Raw genomic sequence first — 21,876 nt, forward strand, 5'->3', positions numbered from 1 at the left:
CTTAACCCCTACCAGCAGAAGGACATGCCGGCACGTCCTGCTGCGGATGGGAAGGTTCAAAGACTGAACTGCTCCGATCCTGGCTGCTTTCTGCAGTCCAGGACTGCGGCTGTTACCCCCACCCCCTGCCGGTCCAACTTGAATTTCCACCGGTCCCATAGACTTCATTCTTTGGGCGGACGGCAGAATCTGCCTGACCATAGAATGGAGTCTATGGGACAGGCGGAGAGCGCGTGTGGACGAGTGGCGGAATCTGCGGCATGTTATCTGCGTGGTTTCTGTAGTGTGCACATACCCTTATTAAATAAGCTACATTAGAAAGTTGTGTGTCTTGGGGTGAAAAAAAAAGTAAAAAAAAATAAAATCACCCAACTTTTCCAATTTCTTAAAACAAAAATTCACAACCAAACATATTTGGTACTAAATTGTCCAAACCATAAAAATATTTTTTTTGCATCCTGTATGGTCAACAACGCATAAGAAAAAAAAAAGAAATGCCTTGACATTTTTTGGTCACATCACATGCCCGAGGAAAATCAGTAAAAAGCAATCAAAAAGTCCCATCTGCATTAAAATGTTATCAATAAAAACATCAGGTCACAAAAAATGAACCCCCCCCCCCCCCCCAAAAAAAAAAAAAAGTTATAGGTGTCAGAACAGGTACATTTTACACATTAATCTAAAAAGTAAAAAGTTACTTTATTTTTTTTTACGCTAGATCATAAAACAACACAAACATTGTGTATCATGGTAATCTTACTGACCTGAAGAATCAAGATAACATGTAAGTTTGAATGAAGGACATAAAGAACAAAGATCCCCCCCCAACAAGATCTCAAAAAGAGTAAAGAGTTACAATACAAAGTATAACAAAGTATAATTGATCCTACAAAAAAGCAAGGCATCAAGTGGCTCTTTATATGGGAAGAAAATTAAATTAGAAGATTAGGAGAAAGAAATGAAATTAGTTATAAGTTAGTATCATCCTTAAGGGCCTAAAGTGTACCTGGGAGCCCAATGCAGGCTTTCAAACATCCACGTGCAGGCGCAGCTGCCGATAGAAGTTCGCTGTGGAGAAGTCCTAAGCATCAGCGATTTTGGTACTCTTCTTGTACACTAAACTGGACGTAACTTATAATATCTGGCACCAACATATTAGCAGCACATCCATGAAAAGAAAAAATCACAGACAGGCAGGTGTCAGCGGGAACATAATAAAGAAAATATATTTTCCCATCCCCGAAGAACCGCTCTCACCACTCTTGGACAGCCGCCGGATGGCACATCACAATCCTACCTCCTGCTGCTGCAACGTCATGGCCCTGCTGATGGATTGCCCACTCAGCCAGTCACAAGCTCTTTTCCTTGTTCTGAATTTTTACATTATTTATTATCAATTTGATGTTACTGTACTGAAAATCAGCACCCCATGTAAGCTTGACAAAACTGCACTGTAAAGCATGGGAATGAGAGACACACAGCAATGGGAGAGTGAATATTCAACTCCCTGTAAGCAGTGTAGTTAAGTTCAGACATATGTACCATGTTTCTCAGAAAATAAGAGGGTCTTATTTTGTCCCATGTACCCTCTGTCCCACTGTATTCAATATCCCCTACTGTGCATCTTCTTACCACTTCTGCCTCCCTGCAGCTTATGTAGAGCAGTTGGGGGGGGGGGGGGGGAGCATAACAAGTCTAAAACTGATTGGCAGGGAGAACTGTTTATCTGCAAAGTCTTGTAGTCCACTCACTTTCAAAACATGGCTAATTGCACATCAACACAGTTTTCAGCCACATAAGTGTGTCAAACATAATTTATAAACAGCAGAGCACTAGACATGCTGTAACATCTATTATCCTTTGTTAAATTCAGTTAAGGCCCTATCCGTATTCGGCCGATAATCGTCCCGTGAAATACGAGGCAATGATCAGCCGACATTGTTCATGTCGGCTGATCGTTGAAGTCTATTGTCTTTCAACATGTTGAAGACAAACGACTTATGAAGCAGCGACCTGCTGCCGCCACCGCTATATCCTATGGGCTGCCCAGACGATCAGCGATCACCCGGGCAGCCCCCCCCCCCCCCCCGCAGCTTCACCCGGCCCTCCTCAGACTCACCCGCTCGCTGCGGGGTCTACAAAACAAAATGTGGGCATTTTTATCAGGAAAAAGCAGTTTGAAGCTCTCCCCCCTGTCTTCATTGTTCTCCTATGGAGAGAGCTAAATAAAAGACCAAAACAGGGCAACAAAGAGTTAATCTACAAATATCTCACCCTGTATCTCCTCTGACCATCAGCACTGACCTCTCTGACCTCTGATTACAGCGTTCACCCAGCTCCATGCCTGTAACTCCCTCCTTCCTCCTCCCCCCTCCCCTCTCTATAGGAACAGACAGAGGGTGTATCTAGTCTATGTATACAGACTGGGCCCAACTACCATTTGGAAGCACAGAAGGGCCTTATACTATATAAGGACACAGAGAGGACCTACTATATGAATGCACAAATGGGGGCCTTACTACTACATTGGGGCACAGAGAGAACCTGACTACTGTATGAAGGCAGAGGATCACAGTGGGAACTAACAAGACTGGAAGGGGGGTGTCTGTAAATGTAAAGGGAACTTAAAAGGGTTATCCAGTGCAACAAAAACATGGCTACTTTCCCCCCCCCCCCCCCTCTCTTGTCTCTAGATTGGGTGGGGTTTCAAACTCTGTTCCATTGAAGTAAATGGAGCCTAATTGCAAACCGCACCTGAACTGGAGACAAGAGAGGGGGAAAGTGCCATGTTTTGTAGCGCTGGATAGCCCCTTTAAGGGCCATTTCATACACCATGTTTTTAATGTTTTATTTATGCTATTCACACAGATCAGAAAGCAAAAAGCGAGAAATTAGTGTATGTGTGTGTGTGTGTGTTTACATTATGGCTTTTCATAATGGTTTCATTATGGTTTTCCTGTAGAGAGCCTATTAAACCCACACAAATGACAAAAATACAAAAAAATTATTTTATTTACCGTGTACAAATATGACAATGTAATTTTCTGGATTTTTTTTTCTCATTTTGAGGTCTACCTATGATGTCAATTATACAGGCCTCTCTAATCTTTTTTAATTGTGAAAACTTGTACAATTGGTGGCTGGCTAAATACTTTTTCCTCCCACTGTATGTGTGTGTGTTTTGTTATCTGACTGCTCTATTAGCACATGGCAGGGTGCTGGCTACTATATGGCACACTATTGGAGGGGCTTGCTTCTATATGGGGCACTATTAGGGGTACTATTGGGAGGGCTCACTACTATGTGGTGCATCATTGGGGGGATTGGCAACTACTGTATATGTAGCACAATTTTGGGATTACCTACTTCTCGTATGAATGTTTGAGTTTGAGAATATTTGAGTTCGATTGAACCTACGATTTTCCGATGTTCGATCATCTCTAGTGCTAGTAAGGGAACTAGGAATGACTGGGTTACAGAAGGGGGCATTATTACCATTTTGGGCACTATGGATCAAGAGCTTATATATAGGTGGGGAGGGGATATTATAAAAGTGCGGTGCCTAAGGTAAGCTATAGATATGCAAGTTTTGTGAACAGTCCGAAGCCCATGATACATTTAATCTGCCACTGGTGTCCACATGACTGCTGTACATACCACCCATGATGTCAAATGCTTCCTGCCATAGAGAAGCAATAGTAGCATCTAGGTAGTTAGATAGAGGGAAGGCTTCATCTGTCATCCCAATAGCAGCCAAGGGTTCATACATACCTGACCTCGATCCCTGGTGCTTCTGCTGCTCCCCAGTATCAGACTGAGCGGCCTGTCACTTCACAGACCAGCTCTAAAGTTTCACCAGCATCTGCGGGACTGGGCAGGAGCCAGGAAGATACTGGGAAGCGTGAAAAGGTATGTATGGACTTTATATATATATTTACACATTCATCAGCTGTGCATCACTATTAAACGTAATGATGTGTAGCCAGCAGGCGACGATTTTAGGTTAGGACCAAAAGACATAATCAGCCAATGATAGTTGTCTTCATTACACTGAGTAATAATCTACTGAATCGACCTGACTATTGCTCCATGTATTAGGGCCCTTAGATTGCTTCTACCTAGTACAATTATCCAGTGATGAGATGTGTGAGAAGAGAAGGTGTGAGAAGTGGCTTTTTGAGTCAGAAACTGCTGAACTATAGAGAAGAGTAATAGGCGATATTTTAAGACCCCTGTCTAGTGCATTTCTATGTGTACTACTGTACCTGGAAAAGAACAAGGGGTTATTTTGTAAAATTAACAGTTAACCCCTATTAGTGCAAAGGTGTCATTAGCCTTAAAGTTTGGAGTGTACAGAAGATCTCATTTAGTTGGACCTTTTTTAGATTACTTTGTCAGCTAACAAAGCTCTGCGTGTGCGCTATGCCTATGGCATAGCAATGATCAGTGTATGCAATCTGATTGCATGTAAAAGTCCCCCAAGGGGACTTAAAATGTGTAAAAAAAATAATGTTTTTAAAAATACCTCAAAGCCCCTCCCCCAATAAAAATTTAAATCACCCCCCCATCCCATAGTATAAATAAAACATATAAAAATGAATAAATAAACATATTGTATACCATAGTGTCCGTAATTGTCCCATCTATTAAGATATAACAATCGTCATTCCGTAAAGTGAACGGCGTAAACTAAAAGAGGGAAAAAAGCGCCAGGATTCCTGATTTTTTTGTTACATTCTATATATATATATAAAAAAAAATTAATAAAGAGTGATCAAAACGTCCGATCTACACAAATATGGTATTAATAAAAACTGGAGATAAAAATTAAAAATGACACCCCATACAGCCTCGTAGGTAAAAAACTAAAACTGTTATAGGAGTCACAATAGGGCCATTTTATTAATAATTAATGCAAAAATAAAAAAAGGATTTAATTGAGAAAAAAATTTGAAAATCTGTGTAAACCTACATATGGTTGTGTTCAGACTGACCTATAGAATAATGGTATCATGTCACTTTTTCCATATATTGCATTACATGGACACAGGAACCCCCCAAAAGTTACCATATTGCATTCTTTTTTCCAATTTCACCAATTTATATTTTTATAAATAATATTTTTTGGGTTCCATTATACATGTTATGGTAGAATGAAAGGCACCATTACAAAGTACACCTATTCCTGAAAAAAACAAGCCCTGTAGAAAGTGCTAGAGCTCTTAGAAGGAAAGGGGGAAAAAATGAAACGCAAAAATGAACATTGGCGCGGTCCACTGGGTCTTTTTGGGCTTGTTCTTCAAAGGGTTAATGGAAGTTGCCCAAATAGCGTCTCCTGTTACATTGTTTACAGCTTTCATACCACCTCTAGCAGCCACAAACAGTCCTGAGCAACATTGAAAGCCTTTGACCTAAAGGCAGATTCGCGTCCCCAAGGTGGAACCTGCATCTAGGGGACACCTATGCCATAGCCTGTGGATATGCCATTAGTGTCCTAGATTGGTGTTAACTCTACAGTACTTTCCTTTATCTATCTGCTGCTGTTCCTGACTTAAGTTACACACTGTTGTTTTCTTCTAAAGTCATATTTAAAGCTACAGTCAGAATTTTACTGGTTTCCTAATAGTGGAGATCAGTGGACTGTGAGAGCTTAGGAAATCCAGTTTTCATGCAGTGATGAACTGTGAAATGTTTCTATTTATTTACTCTAAAGGGATTTACAATCCTTCAAATTCATTTTATATCTATATTATGTTTTTCTGATTCAGAGCCTTTGGATCCAGTACAGATAAAAGATAATATTCTGGCTGCCTGCTGGAAATAGATTAAGCTTTGTTTTCATCTGCCTTGGAGGCTCAAAATGTTGAAGATTCTGTCATATTATGTCAGGAGGTTAAGTCATGTTTGATGGGAAGAAAATCTCGCTATGCAGCACTATTCTTCCCATCAAAAGAACAGACACTGCAAAGGAACCTTATGGAGCCCAACAGACCCCCATTATTGGGTGCTGTTGATGTCTGTCTTGTGGCTTATATGCTGTCATTTTTGCTTTTTTGTTAATGTGACAGAACAGAGGACCAGAAATTATAACACAAATGTAAACAAAGCTCTATTCAACTACCATTTAGCTCTTATAGGTATAGTGAGTTTCCTATCTCCCCCAGCGGTGGGTGCAAGGCAATAATTGATGATCAACTTATAATGTATGAAGAAAACACATGCAGTGAGTGTATGTATATGTATATATATATATATATATATATATATATATATATATATATATATATATGATAAAACATTGCAAAGGTAATATTTCTTTTTGAAGTGAAATATTATTTGAATAGGCCCTAAAACATCATTTCTAAAGTCAGATACTCCTCAACCCAGGGTTTTCAGATGTCTACATCGTGTACATGATCTACAATGTAATGTGCTGCTGTGGAGGGGCTGGGCCTTGAAAGATTATTATCGTAGTGCTTTAGTAGCCCTGAAAGCAGAGACAGCTTTCCCTAAGATGCATCATTCATTAGCACTGGTTTATAGAAGTGTGGAGGAGCTAAAAATATTATTTGGCTGCTTTCTTTCAGAAACAGTTTCACATGGGTTGTGTGTTGTACTGCTGATGAATTTATCCAAGAAAATGGCCATGATTTTGCATAGAAAAAAATAGTACTCTATTCTCCGGGCTGTGATCAAGCAGGGGTTAACATTTTCCAGCGCATAAGGTGAACCCCTGACAATCTTCTTACGCCGGAAAATACGGTATTTTAATGGTTCCCACTCAATTTCAACAGCGTACATTATGACAGAGCTGTGGTCCAAGAGCAGGGCGGACCTGCATCTGTGAAAGGGCTTTTTTGCCGTTAGTTTCCCTTTAAATTTGTACTGTCTCTGTTTTCTTCAGTTCAATACTTAGGCCTCATCCACATATCAGTTTTTTCTGCCTGCAAATCAGGATCCTTTCAATGTAGTGAACCACACGTTAGTTTTGAAAACTGACCCATTTTTGACCACTGATCCATTCTGTAACTAAGTAGGACTTACACATAGGGGGCGCTCACACTATGGAATCCAAACAGATAAGCTCCAGTGGATTTCATGCACACTGCCGCTTGAACATCTGAATGTCCCATAGGCTTCATTCTATGATCAGGCGGATTCCGCTGTCCGCTAAAAGAATTGACATGTCAATTCTTTTTTTGGGCGGACAGCAGAATCTGCCTGAATAGAATGGAGCCTATGGGACCGGCAGATGTTCAAGCGGGAGTGCTGGGGGACGAGTGCATAGAATCCGCCAGGGCTTATCCTCATGGATTCCGTAGTGTTAACGCACCCTTATATGGAAACCCCTAGAAAGGCTCATCCCATTGGCCATTTATTACACTCCAGTCAGTTTTTGTGGCTCTGCAAAAACGGATGTATCACTGATGCCACACTGATGGTTTCTCCACGACATTACTGATCCTGATTTCTGAGGTCCCAAAAGAAAAATAATTATGTTTGAATGAGGCCTACGAATGTCAATGATTTATACGATATATATGATTCATCTATATTTGATATGCTGTTACCCTTTATGTATCTATCCTGGGCAACTCAAACAAGTAAAAAATAATACATTATCACATAGTAATGAGAATCAAATGAAAGAAAATTCTCAGAGAAGTACTCCAGGTTGCATTAAAAAAGTTAAGGTATTGGTGACTCATGGTGACACAGCCGATACTGAGTCCACTTACTTTGTGAGGTCATTCTTGCTTGGTGTGAGTCACTATATTTTAACATTAATTCATTACTTTGCAAAAAAAAAAAAAAAAGAAAGTATTACATGCACATATTTTCTAGCAGTAGTCAAAGTAAATGTGTTTCCATGTTTTAGCACCCCTACAATGGCCAGCGTACTAGCTACATGTCAATAAAACCAAACAAAAAGTCAATCTAGATTTTCATAATGTAAACAATGTCTTGAAATAACATGTTCAGGAAGAAGGGGACACACTGGAATGGTTACTGGTGGTCATCTTGAAATCATTAGTATAAATGAGACCACATTGAAGCATTCTGCATGATAGCGTGCATGGCTTCTTCAAGAGACATTCAAGGCACCAGGTGGTTTCAGGTTCACCCAACTTTCATTTAATTTTAACTGACTATAAGAAGAACGTTCTGTGGAAGGATGGGTTTATAGATAGCTATCCCAATAATACATTATTGGGGAATTAGACAGAAATGTTGCCTATATGGGCACAAATGCACATGAAAAAATAAATGTCTCTTTCATAGTAAAATTAATTTCTGATTCCTATATAACGTTTTTTTCAATTTGTATCTAAGGTCACTTTCACATATCCGTAGCCCTATCCATAGCTGCAAAGCATCCACAGTTGCTTAGACGCCTTCATTTTCAATCAGTGATTATTTCCGCAAATTCAGGCTACAAAATGGCTTGACTGATTTTTTAGTGGCATGGATTACGAACCCAACACACTTCTGTAACATGTACAGGCCATATGGGGCCATAGAAAAGAATGGATCTGCTTTCTGACCGAATACATGGATCTGTGATAAAGGCTTAAGAGTGGTATTAGACAGGTAGACTGCTACTTGAGTGCCCATCGAATATTACATACCTTGGTTATCATGCAAATTAGGCCACATTAACCATCACTGGATCATTTGTGCAGCCCTTGATTTCTCACATTTGTCAGTGGCCCATCCCTCATTAAAAAGGGTCTATAACAGGGCCTTAATAATGACCTTTCCTGCATAAAATTGTCCTGCATAGTAGGGCCATGTGCCAGTGGTAAGGCTCCGTTCACACGGAGCAAACCTGGCGGAATTCCGCCAGTCTCCCTATCATAATGACAGTCTATGGGAAGCTTGCGTATCTCCTCTCTTTACGTCTCTCCGTGCTGAAGAATGGACATGTCCATTCTTCAGCGCGGGAGAGGAGGCGCACAAGCCTCCCATAGACTGTCATTATGACAGGGAGGCTGGCGTGATTCTGCCAATTTTGCTCAGTGTGAACAGAGCCTAAGAATGAATGTTTGAAGCAGGAGTTATGCCCCCATGATCTAACATTTATTGGCTATTGTAGTAGTTTATTATGTGAAAAACCCATGAGATATATTCTCTAGTGTGATTTACCCTTAAAGGGGTTGTGGCGTTAGGAAAACCAGATTTAGGCTATGTTCACACGCTGTCGAAGAACAACGGCCGTTCCGCCGTGAACGCTGCCTTCGACTGGATTTAATGGTCATGATCATTAATTACGGCCATAGGTATCGTTAAACAATGGCCGTTGATTGTACAGAGTGTGAACATAGCCTTAAACTGATTAATTACATGAAATTAAACTACTTTTTGAGAGATATAAATTATGTATAACTATAGATATAGAAATCCCCACTGACTGTGTTATGATAACCTGCTGCCTTTAGTTATGGCCCATTAAGGGCTTATTCCCACTGATACTGCCGCATGGCTGTACCATTACATTACCGCAAAGATTTAAACGCTTACAGCTCTCCTGGCATCATATTGATACATAACGCCAGAAGAGCTGCAAGTTCATGTTGCAAATTCGTGCTCCATAACCTCTGGTTTGGCCAGATGGGCCAGGCATGCTCAGTTCAACTGCAGTGTCCAAGCAGTTGGGCTCCACTTAGCCACAGGCAAGGGGGGTTATGGGAAAGTGTGTGCACTTTTGCATGGCAACAGCAGGGTCACAGTTCAAAGAGGAAACCAGGGAGTGATTAAATCAATGGGAGAGAAAAAACAGTACAGGGATGTAAGTTACTTTACTTAAACAACACACTTGTTTTCACTTACATACCCTGTACATTATGTGGTACACATCTAATTTTACCAACTTTGCTTTATGACACAACCCCTTTAAGGCAAAAGTCCAAACCACCTTGCATGCACCAGTACCCTTTCACGTTTGTAGAGTAGCATGATTTTCATTCTTTTTATATTTTCATTCATCAAGCACATTTCAAAATGTTAAAATAACTTTTTTGTTTTAAGAAGCTATTTAGTTTAATAAAGTAGAGGAGGCAGATGAAAGCAGGCATGTAATTTCACCAGAGTGTACATGGATATTCCCACTGCTCTGTGAGGTAAGCTACTTTCCATGCTGTTGGATTGACTTGTTCCTGCTCTAGGAGGGGTATCCACACCTCGGCAATGCATATGACTAAAATCCTCCTAATCCAGCACTCTATAAAATCAGATGAAACTGTTTTTTTTTTTTTTAAATATTGAGGTCACTGTAACACAGGTGTAGAGTTTTCATTATTTCCTTACCTAGAAAACTAAATCTCCTCTCAATGACATAAGCGGACATTTTATGGGAAAGGCTCAAGTGTCTTTTTGTTTTCATTGTGTGATCACTTACAATCTCACTATATCAGATTGTGTTAGGATGTGAGTTTTTTTTTAGCAAACATAACTGTATCTTAAGATGCAATGTCCAAAGCAAAAATATATAGTGGGCCATTTTGGAAATTGGAAGCACTTTCTAACTTACAGTATATGCTTTTGACCAGGAGAATTAAGTAGTAGGTGAAACTATACAGCATCTTACATGCATAAAGTACTGTAGTTTTGTTCATTCCCTCCCCAAAAAGGCTACATCGCTTTATCCCTGTCTATTACCTCCGACTTTAGTTACAGCAATTCTCAAAACAGCAGGGATGTGGTACATGATTCCCCACAACAGTTGTGCTTACTATTACTGTACAGGCTCCCAGGCTCAATGTAAATAATGTAGATATATACAAACTTTCTAAAATAATTTGTTTCACATACTTAACATTTTCAAGATACTTGGTTGCTGTCAAAGAATGAAGACCTGCTTTTTTACATCCAAAGGTTGAAAACTAACACCCACCTAATAAACCCCAAATGCATGTGCTTCCCACTCTCATCAGTGAGCTTTAGGCACCTACGACCCCTGTAGCCGATTCACTAGTTGTCCATCCCTGGACCACATTTGGCAGCTAGTAACCACTACATACAGGAAACACCCATACAAGACCTGCCATGTTCTAAACGAGTTATTTAGTTATCAGTTTGCCACTTAAATCCTTACGCTTGCAAACTTTTTCCTTATCCAACACATCAACTTCAAGAAGTGAGTGTTCACTTGCTGTGCGGTGTGTCTTATCCCTTGAAAGATGCCATTGTAACAGGATAATCGATATAAGTCACTTCACCTGGCAGAGGTTTTAATGTTATGGCTGATGGGTATACATCCAGCAAATGCTATAAATGTCTATTGTGTGAATAGAGGGTATCATTTATATTGCATGGTCTGTTAATGTGATTTGATATCTGCATGATCCTTCCCCATCATTATATAAGATGTTTGCTTGGCTGTAGGCTTGGTCTTTCCTATATTTTCCACTGGGTGGTGCTGCAGGAATTCCTACCTTTTGCTGATTTCCCAGCATGACGCCTCACTAACATAATAGGAGGAAGTCCTGATATAGAACATTTTTACAGCTTGAGCACAATAGAAACACTGAGGATGCTCTGGACGGAAACATTAACAGAGCTGCATATGGAAAGATCAGCATCACAATGTTCTTGTGTATTCCCGCAGTTTGGTGTATTTGTTATCACTGTTATTAAGACTGGGGCTTAAATGTGTAACCCTTCTACTATATCTTGTGTGTGGTACATCTGCAGTAGTGTCTCAGACAATTGGTCATCTCCTGCATTTCTCAACAGGAACTCTCATATGGATGGTGCAGATGTGTTCACGTCTACTTTTTACCACATCCTGCATATGTGTGCGACCTGCATATGTTTATTGTCTAGAATGCAGCTCATGTCTTCCTTTCTTTAAATCTCTCTTCTCCACAAAAACTACAATAATATATTGAAATCATTTCATTATGTTAGACTGGAAAATTATAAATACTTGAGGCCAAATAAAATAAAATAAAAACCTGTACTAAGATATGGAAAGTGGTCATACAGGAATGTTTTCACCATGCAGACAAAGCAGTCTTAGGCTGCATTCACACGTTCCATAGTGTACCCGTAATTGCTGACCCATTAATTTAAACGGCCCTGTTTATGTGATCCATGCCTCAAAAAAAAAAAAATTGACAGGTCCTAGTACAGACCCCCAATTGTGGCAAGGGTCACTAGTGTCTGTTGAACGGGTCTGTGGATTGTGGACACTCTTTAGATGCACTTCCATAGGCTGTCCATAGCTGTGGGTCCACGGCCTATGGAATGCGTGAATGTTGCACCTTCATGGGAAGTTTCTTTTCTTATGGATTTTGTGCACATTAAAAACATTTTCTCCTGAATGCTGATTACGAATGAGGCATAATCCCTTCTAAGGCAGCATATCTCTGATACAGAGCAGTAAACAGACTCCAGGCAGCTCAGTGTGCCACAATCCCAGCCTTGCATTAGTTTTGCTAATGGCATATATATTGCAGCACATCCCCTTAACATGTTTTGGATATTTTAGAGTAGCTAAAGGGGCGGCTCTTGTTTTGACAAGTTATGCCCTATCCACAGTATCCATGGGAAAGGGCAAAGCTAAGAGATCGGACATGACTAAGAGAGTAATGGACAGAGATGTCGTCTGCATGTGCGGATTGCTGCTTTTCCCAAAAATAAGAATGGATTGCTTGTAGAGATGAGCGAACCGGGTTCGAGTTCGAGTCCATCCGAACCCGAACGTTCGGCATTTGATTAGCGGGGGCTGCTGAACTTGAATAAAGCTCTAAGGTTGTCTGGAAAACATGGATACAGCCAATGACTATATCCATGTTTTCCACATAGCCTTAGGGCTTTATCTAACTTCAGCAGCCACTGCTAATCAAATGCCGAAAGTTCGGATTCGGATGGACTCTAGCATGCTCAAGGTTCGCTCATCTCTTAATTGCTTGTAACTGTTGGGTCATTGTCACTTGCGGTGCAACACGATCTGACGTGGTGACTTTTGGCCTCTACTTTAGTGTTGAGCAGAGATACCAAGCTGTTCGCCGTGTAGCCCTAGCCTTATTTTGATAATTTGCCTATATTGGCCACGGTGCTTTCACAGTATGTGCCCAGAGACACAGAAGCTGGACTCTCTTCATGTATGGTCTGTACATGACTTTAGTTTCTCATGGTAAAAAGCCTAACACATTATATGCACTAAAGCAGAACACAGACAGAGATGAGTGGGGTGGCATAAACGCAGGAGGAAAAGGAAGTACAGAGCTATGATTTCACACTAGGGCAAATGTATGAGTCCAGATATCCTGTGGTCTGTTTTCCAGTTTCCTGCCAGTAACTTACAGAAAAAAAACAGAACTAAAACTAAAAGCAAAACCAAAGCTTTTATCACACAATCTGTTCCTGTGCGATAGCTACAGATCACCAAAAGTAGACAATTGGCCTGGGGTGTAAAGAAAAACACAAAAACTGACTATTATGTATGGATTAGCAGCTACAGTAATGTAATAAGTGCCTTTTTACTTGAACTATTACATCTCAAAGGAAACCTGTCATGTTAAAAATGTAGTCATATCTGTAGCCATGTTAAAGTGCAGAGGGGATAGGCAGATTAATATGGGCTAGGTTATCAAGTGGGTGGGCCTACTCATTGATGGACAGCTATCTTATACACAGATAGCTTACCATGGACCAGTCAATTACTTAAGCTGCGTTTACACATATAAACAATAAACAAAGAACAGGTCATAAAGGAAAGACTGAGATTTCTCCTCTCCTCAAATCCATTTCTGGCTTTGGCTTCCAAAATCTGTCAGATAAATCTTTTTGTGTACATCCTCCCTATGCCTGCGGCCAGACCAGCACCCGGACGTCGATCGCCTCCTGCCGAACAACGACGTTCCCGCTCCCCTCGTCGAGAGGGCCCTCGTCCGACTCCTCTCCCCCAGCGCTTCCCAACGGTTCAGGGAAGACCGGCAGAAGACTGAATGGGGCACTGCAGGGAGCCTCATCCCCGCGCACTCAGCAGTCCGGGTCCGTCAGCGGGATGCCCACGACTCTCTCCTATTCTCCGGTTCAGGACTCTGGGACACGTGAGCCGCCCCCCTGTGGGGGCCAGATCTGACCGCATAGTGTTCTGTTCTGTCCTCATACCTTAGATGCCCTTACCTCGAGACTGCTGTAGGGCTCGCTGCCTCACGAGACATAAGCGCCCTTGCACCACACCTGTTCATCTCCCTCCTCTCACCTGGGTCCCCCACCCTTGTTCCCCTCCCCCCCCCCCCTCCCCTTATCTTTCCCCTGTCTCCCTCCGTTTCTGGGGGCCTTATCCCCCCCCCTCACCTTTGTTTCCCTACCTCATTCCCTCCCCATCCACGTACCGCTCCCCCCTCGCCCTCCCTTAAGTCTGCTCCTCGGTGTGGTGCTATACAGGTACAAAGCGATACTCTGGAATACCCTCCAGGTTGCGCTGTCACAGCATATCCACAACTACACTGCGGTTCTCTCATTGTGCTTCATATAACTATGTGGGACTGTTCAAGACTTTGCAAATGCTCCCGATACCACATTGTCACCTGTGTTTATGGACCGTCCTTGGGAGGGATCACTGATCTGACTTTTGGGGGTCCTCTTGCATACTAGTGGTCCCCATCACTGTTCACTGTTCCCCTTCCCCCCTTTCCCTCCCCCCTTCCCCCCCCCCCTTTTTTCCTCCCCTCCACTTCCCCTCCTTTTCCCTCTCCCCCCCCCTCCCCTTCCACTCCCACCTCCCTCCCCCCCGTTTCCTTACCCCCCCCTCCCCTCCCCCCTCCTCCCCTTCCACTCCCACCTCCCTCCCCCCTGTTGTTACCCGACTCCCCCCCGCCCCTTCACCTGTTTCCCTTTGATTTGTTGTCCCAGTCCCTCTCCTGGTCTGTGTGTGTGTGGGTGTGTGTGTGCGTGTGTCCGTCCACCTCCCTGAGAGATGTCGTCTATCCTTTGTGTTTCCCTCAATGCACAGGGGCTGAATGTTCCGGAGAAGCGATCTTCCCTGTTACGACTCCTGTGGGCTAAGCGGGCCGGTGTGGCCTTCCTGCAGGAGACTCATTTTCGTGCTGATAGCCTGCAAAAACTGTCAGATCGTAACTTCCCTGATGTGTACTACAGTTGTTCTCCCGACTCCAAAACCAAAGGAGTCGCCATTTTGATATCTCGGTCAGCCTCGTGGGAATACATAGACTACAGGGTGGATAAGGAGGGACGCTACCTCTTTGTGAAAGGCACGATGGCGGGTACGTTATGTACCTTCGGTACAGTGTACCTCCCTAACAGCAGCCAGTCAACCTTTCTGGATCAGTGTCTTCTGGCGGTAGAGGATTTCTTGGAGGGTATGTTGGTTTTTGGGGGGGACCTCAATATGGCGTTGGACCCTGTTCTGGACTCTTCGTCCGGACACTCCTCTCTCCCCTTTTCTTCCCTGCGCCGCGCCAAAAGGTCTCTTTACTCCTTCCAGTTGATGGATGCATGGCGCATCCTGCACCCGCAGGACAAAGATTTCACTTTCTTCTCTCACCCTCACAATTCTTACTCTCGTATCGATTATCTTTTTGTTTCCCACTCTCATCTGGACCGTGTGGTCGCCGCCTCTATAGACCCGATCTCCTTTTTGGATCACGCTCTCATCTCCCTCTCTCTCTCTCTTTTCCCCTACCGCACCCTAGATCGTGGCGCTGGCGCCTTAATGAGACCTTACTGAAGGACCCGGGGGTCCTCGCCGAAGTGCGAACTGAACTAACTAATTACTTTTCCACCAACGTCACCTCCGACGTGTCCCCATCAGTGATCTGGGAAGCTCACAAATGTTACATCAGAGTACATCCCGGCTTAAGAAGGAACGCTCAGCGAAGATAAAATCACTGGTCTCCCAGATCGCTGATCTGGATAAAAGTCATAAGCGGACTCTTACCCCGACCGTGGGTGCGGAGCTGGCCGCCCTCCGTAGCAAGCTCCGGGACCTTACCTTCTCCTCTGCCAGGGCCTCGCTGGCGCGTTGCCGCCGCCACTATTTTGAATTCGGCAACAAGCCGGGCAAGACTCTGGCTCGTGCGCTCCGGGTCCAAAGGTCTCGCTCCTTTATACCTTTCATATCCTCTCTGTCGGGCTCTAAACTCTCTTTAACCTCGCACATAGCAGACGCTTTCCGTTCATATTATCATGAACTGTATAACTTTCCACCCTCGATGTCCTCTTCGGTTGCTTTGCGCTCGGCGATTTCCGATTACCTGTCGAGCTCAGGCCTCCCCTCCCTGCCGGAGGAGAGCATATCCCTATTGGAGGCCCCCATCACATCCACGGAGTGGAACTGGGCTATCAAATCCTCCCCGTCGGGAAAGGCCCCTGGCCCTGATGGGCTTACGCTTCCGTACTACAAAATCTTCTCTCCCCTGCTCCGTGATCACTTTCTAGCGGCCTATAATTACCTTACTGCCGATTCTCATCTTCCCCTCGACTCCCTGCGCGCCCACATTACCGTTATCCCCAAGGACGGAAAAGACCCCTCCCATTTGTCAGAACTATCGCCCTATCTCCCTCCTGAACCTCGACCTAAAACTCTTTTCCAAGATCCTGGCCTCCCGTCTCACTCCACTTCTACAACCTATCATTCACCTAGACCAAGTGGGCTTTATGCCCACCCGGGAGGCCAGGGATAACACCACTAGGGCCCTCAATCTCATACACTATGCCCACTCTGGCACCCCACCCACGATGCTCCTCTCTACCGACGCGGAGAAGGCCTTTGACAGAGTCGGCTGGCCCTTCCTGACCGCCACCCTCCAACATTTGGGACTAGGTCCCCGCATGTTGGCCTGGATCGGTTCTCTCTATTCACGTCCTTCGGCTCAGGTCTCTGTCAACGGCCTTCTCTCGTCTCCTTTCCCTATACACAACGGCACCCGTCAGGGATGCCCACTCTCCCCCTTAATCTTCATACTGACATTGGAGCCCTTCCTACGTCATGTCAGACAGAACGTAAATATATCGGGGGTACGAGTGGGGTCGGTCACCCACAAGGTAGCGGCCTACGCGGACGATCTGCTCTTTTTTCTCACCCACCCTACGGTTTCTCTCCCCAATCTTCTCTCTGAGCTTACCAGATTTCAAACCTTATCCAACTATAAAATTAACCTTCAGAAGTCCGAGGCGCTGAACCTCTCTCTTTCCCCCTCGCTGGCCTCCACTCTCGCAGAATCTTTCCCTTTTCGCTGGTCGAGATCCTCTCTATCCTATCTAGGAGTCCAGCTTACCCCCTCTATCTCCAATCTATTCAGGGTTAATTTCCCTCCCATGCTGAAAAAGATTGAAGCGGACTTGTCTGGGTGGCACCGGGGCACCTTCACTTGGTTCGGCCGTTGTTCCATCTTCAAGATGAACATCCTTCCTAGACTTCTGTACCTCTTTCAAGCCCTGCCGGTGTCGGTGCCCCTGAGCTTCTTCAGACAACTTTCCTCTTTGCTGACCAAGTTCATCTGGGCCCACAAACAGCCCAGAATAGCGAAATCAGTCTTGTATCGGCCAAAGACGCGTGGTGGGCTGGGCCTCCCCAACATTCTTCACTACTATGTAGCCAGTCACCTCGTCAGGGTGATAGACTGGCACCGACACTGTTCATCAAAACTGTGGGTCGGCCTTGAAATGTCTCTCGTCCCCCTCTCCCTGTTGGCGGCTCCTTGGCTTCCCAACTCCAGCAGATTGGTCGGGTCTCACCCGACAGTCGTCCCGACTCTTAAGATCTGCCAGAAATACTTCTCCTCGGCCTCTCTAGCTCCTCACCCATCCCCCTTGTTTCCGGTCATCGGCTCCCCCTCGTTTTCGGCTGGATCCGCTGACCCTGTTTTCCGGGAATGGCTCCAAGCTGGCTCCTTCCGTGCACGTAACTTTCTGCGGGGGTCAGCCTGGGTGTCCCTTACTGAACTCCGTGATCTCCCCGACCCTGCCCCTTTAGGGTTCTGGAGAGCCCTACAGTTGCACCACTTCCTACTCTCCTTACCTGCTCCATCCTCTTTTTCTCGCACGCTCACTCAGCTAGAAACGTTATGCCTTGGTGTGGGCCCTCTCCGACACTCTCTCTCCCTTCTATACGCCGTGCTGGGCTCCCCCCCGGAACAGCCGCCTCCTCCATTCCTTACCGCCTGGGAACAAGACTTACACATCTCATTTACGGGCCCACAAGTGGACCGTATTTATACTTGTACTCATACCTCCTCCATCTCCTCCCGCTTACAGGAGGCGGGTTATAAGATTCTGTCTAGATGGTACCGGGTTCCGGTCCGCCTTCACAGAATCTTTCCTGATGTGTCCCCCCTGTGCTGGAGAAACTGCGGTGAGGAAGGGACCCTCCTCCATACCTTCTGGAGTTGCCCCAAACTGGTCCCCTTTTGGAGAGAGGTTTGGCGTATTGCCTCGACCTTTACTGACTCTCCTTTACCTTTCTCTCCGTCACTGTTTCTCTTGCACCTGTCGGACATCCCGCTGAGAGGCTATCGCCGCTCCCTTCTCCGCCATCTGGTCAATGCCGCCAGGGCCTGTATCCCTGCCCTCTGGAGGCAACAGGCTCCCCCCACCGTTGCTATGTGGTTACGGAAGGTGGAGGACCTGAAATATATGGAGGACCTTACCGCCCAATTGCATGACCGGAACTCCATGTTCTTTCAAACCTGGTACTACTGGGAACAGTTCGCTGATTCCGACGAATATAAGACCTTCATCTCTCAGTGAGGTGCCTTGCTCCCCCCCCACCTCCCCTGTTTTGTTTCTTCCAATGTTGATGTGTATGCAGATTGTCATCACCCTTGCCCTTCGTGTGCTCCTTGGTGTTGTAGCTTCCCCCCTTTACCCCTCCCTCCCCCCTCTCCGGTTGTTACTGCCTCTCGCTCCTCTCTACTCCTGAGCGACAGCTCTTTTTTCTCTCACATGATGAGTCGCCCCCATTTTCACAGATGGCCTCCCCGTTGTGGGAGTTACTCGGTGTAAACTCTGTTGGTAATGTTGAGCCATGTTGGCTCTTTGTCTTATAGTTCGCGCACCCGACGGTGCTGTGTTCTTACTCTGAAGTGTACAGCTGATGGTATACTTGTATCTTTTTGGAAAATTTTGAAAATGAATAAAATTTAGAATTCAAAAAAAAAAAAAAAACTCTTTGTGTAAACGCACCATTAGCCCAGAATGAATAAAGATTTACTTGAATAAATGATCCTGAAAGGAAAACTATCAGCTGGTTTGTGCAGTAAACGCTTACTTCCTCTTACCGGTGCCAATCTTCTGAAGCTTGTAAATGTCCTACTACACAGAGCGATTTTTAACGACTAACGATATACGATCGCAAACGAGATTGTTTATCGTTAACCTGAAATTGTTCACCATATTACACAGAGCGATGGTCGTTATATACGATCGTTACTATGATCGTTTATTCCTTCCGATCCCAGCCAAACAATGAACAATGCGCAATTACACTGAATGATTAATGAAAAAATGCGGAACTTGAGCGAACGAATGTGGAATTACAGTGAATGATTAGCGAACGATTAACAATACTTTTAGGTTCAGATCTAATGCTATGTTTACACAGAGCGATAATTTGCTCAATCGATCGTTTAACAATTTTGAAGCAACGATTTGGTTTTTATAACAATCAGGGTTTAGACAAAGAGATACATCGTTATAAAAATAGTTATTGCGATCGTTTTTAAGATGGCTTAAGCCCATATCACACATAGGGTGAATCTTTGAAAGACTGTTTATCCGAAGCGATCTGCAAATTTTTAGCGAACGACCATAGATGATTTGAGAACATGTTGAAAGATCACAATGAACGATTTCTCGTTTATCGCATAATCTCTTGCTGTGTTTACACGAGCCGATTAAAACGCACCATAAATCATCGATCAACAACATACGAACGATTTTTTGGTTGTTTCCTGCAATTACACAGAATGATTATTGTTTAAATTCGAACGATATAACAATTTTTTGCACTATAATCGCCATGTGTAATAGGGCCCTAAGTCCCACTCTGGGGAAATTCAATCCTATAAAATTATGCAAACTAACTGCTTTGGAGGACTGGGGGTGTTCCTTGGACTCTCAGCTGGCTCAGATGCTCACGCCTACTTATGCAAATGCAAAAGCAGACAGGCTGGAGTATGCATCAGGAGTAAGCAGTTGTCGGGAATATCAGCACGTTTTTATGTATGGATCTGCTGATAGTTTTTCTTAAAACTATTCCCACAAAACTATATATTAATCTGCTCAGCTCCTTTTGCTGTAGCATGCTGCCTGCAGATTGAGCTGGGTTTCTATGTGACAGGTTCCCTTCAAGCCTTCTGCACATACCCAGTTTTTTGGTGTGGCCACTGTATACCAAAAGTTACATTTAGGGTGCCTTCACACCTACCGGATCCTCAGCGGATCTCCCGTCTGCGGATTCGAAGCGAGAACCGCTGCGGATCCGGAATCAATTCACCCCTATGATAGCACATATTCGCAGCGGGATTGACATCCCGCTGTGAATATGTGCTTTAACTCCCTGGTGTCCGCAGCCCCGCCGTCGCCATCCCCAGCGGCGGCACATCCCTCCCCATCCCGGCCACATCCCCCCATCAGCCCGCCGCCGGCATCCCGCGGCCGAGAGCATACAGTACCTGCTCGGTGGCGCGGCTGCGGCTTAGCTTCCAGACCTTATTGTGTTGGTTTGTGTGTGTATGTGTATATCTATTTATCTATACACACACACACTAGCTATATCTATTCATCTCGCTCATCTATCTGGTGGGGTTTGTGAGCTAAACCAAATGAAACAGTATTAGGCTATGTTCACACATGTATTTTTGCTCAGTATTTTGGTCTTCATATTGCAACCAAAACCAGGAGTGGATTGAAAACACAGAAAGGCTCTGTTCACACACTGTTGAAATTTAGTGAATGGCCGTCATTTAATGGGTAATTTTTGGCATTATTTTAAAACATCGGCCGTTGTTATTTAATAACGGCCATTATTTGCCATAACATAATGGCCATCCACTAAATTTCAACAGTGTGTGAACATAGCCTTTCTGTGTTTTCAATCCACTCCTGGTTTTGGTTGCAATATGAGGAGGACCACAATGCTGAGTGTGAACCCAGCCTCACTTTGTATTTTTTTTAAACAAGGTGCAGGGCTGTAAAAGGTGTGATACAGCATACATCTTGCCTGTAAGGAGAACAACGGCCTCCAAGTTGCAGTAACTTCTACTGTATGAGAATGAGGCGTGAATCTAAAGCCTAATTTTATTATCAGTACAGAACAGAGCTATGTATATTTATTAGCATTTGACCATAAGGCCAGGTATATATTGTACTTGACGCATTCTTTCTGTGTGCTAAATAAGCTCCTGTGGCATATGGTTCAGGATGTGCTTGTTTTCTAGTTTGGTTAGTTACTCATAAACCATATGGCAGCAGTGGCTCCAAATACAACATTATGCTGTGTAACTGTCTAACTATGTTCGGGTGGATTTCCCTCTGTAACCACTCTTGGTTTCACATAAAGCATGACAGCAAAGGAACTCTAGCTGTGTATGACTACAGCAGCACATCCTCTTTTCACATAAATTTTATTAACACATAGCAAAGCATAGCTTAAGTGAACAATGTCGCCTCTGAACTGCAGAACATATTGCATTCAGACAAGTCTGCCACCTTGTGGACAGATGACAGAAGGTGTTTCAACAGAGTCATTCCTGGTTTGGCTATACATTTTTACTTAAGCATTTGTAAGGACACACAGGGGAGATTTATCAAAGGGTGTAGAATATAGACTGTTGTAAACTGCAGACAGCAACCAATCACAGCTCAGCTTTCAGCTCTGGTAAAATGAAAGCTGAACTGTGA

At 44.0% G+C, this 21,876-nt stretch overlaps 1 protein-coding gene across 1 annotated transcript in view; it reads left to right on the top strand.

Moving 5' to 3' along the window:
• Nucleotides 1-21,876, top strand: part of ELK3 (ETS transcription factor ELK3) — a 33,692-nt gene that overhangs the window by 4,283 nt on the left and 7,533 nt on the right. The gene's annotated exons all lie outside the window — the stretch shown is intronic.

The sequence above is a fragment of the Dendropsophus ebraccatus genome, chromosome 1 (assembly GCF_027789765.1).
Source record: "Dendropsophus ebraccatus isolate aDenEbr1 chromosome 1, aDenEbr1.pat, whole genome shotgun sequence".
Taxonomy (NCBI): domain Eukaryota; kingdom Metazoa; phylum Chordata; class Amphibia; order Anura; family Hylidae; genus Dendropsophus; species Dendropsophus ebraccatus.